The sequence below is a fragment of the Oncorhynchus clarkii genome, chromosome 2, assembly GCF_045791955.1.
Source record: "Oncorhynchus clarkii lewisi isolate Uvic-CL-2024 chromosome 2, UVic_Ocla_1.0, whole genome shotgun sequence".
Classification (NCBI taxonomy): Eukaryota; Metazoa; Chordata; class Actinopteri; order Salmoniformes; family Salmonidae; genus Oncorhynchus; species Oncorhynchus clarkii.
Genome location: NC_092148.1, coordinates 89,330,277 through 89,330,589, shown reverse-complemented (window position 1 = coordinate 89,330,589; position 313 = coordinate 89,330,277).

Genomic DNA, 313 nt, shown 5'->3' with positions numbered 1-313 from the left:
AAGTGTGTTCTATTCACTGCTTTAGCACACTCTGCCAACCCGGATGTTCTAGCTGTGTCTGAATCCTGGCTTAGGAAGACCACCAAAAATTCTGAAATTTTCATCCCAAACTACAACATTTTCAGACAAGATAGAATTTCCAAAGGGGGCGGTGTTACAATCTACTGCAAAGATAGCCTGCAGAGTTCTGTCCTACTATCCAGGTCTGTACCCAAACAATTTGAACTTCTACTTTTAAAAATCCACCTCTCTAAAAACAAGTTTCTCACCGTTGCCGCCTGCTATAGACCACCCTCTGCCCCCAGCTGTGCTC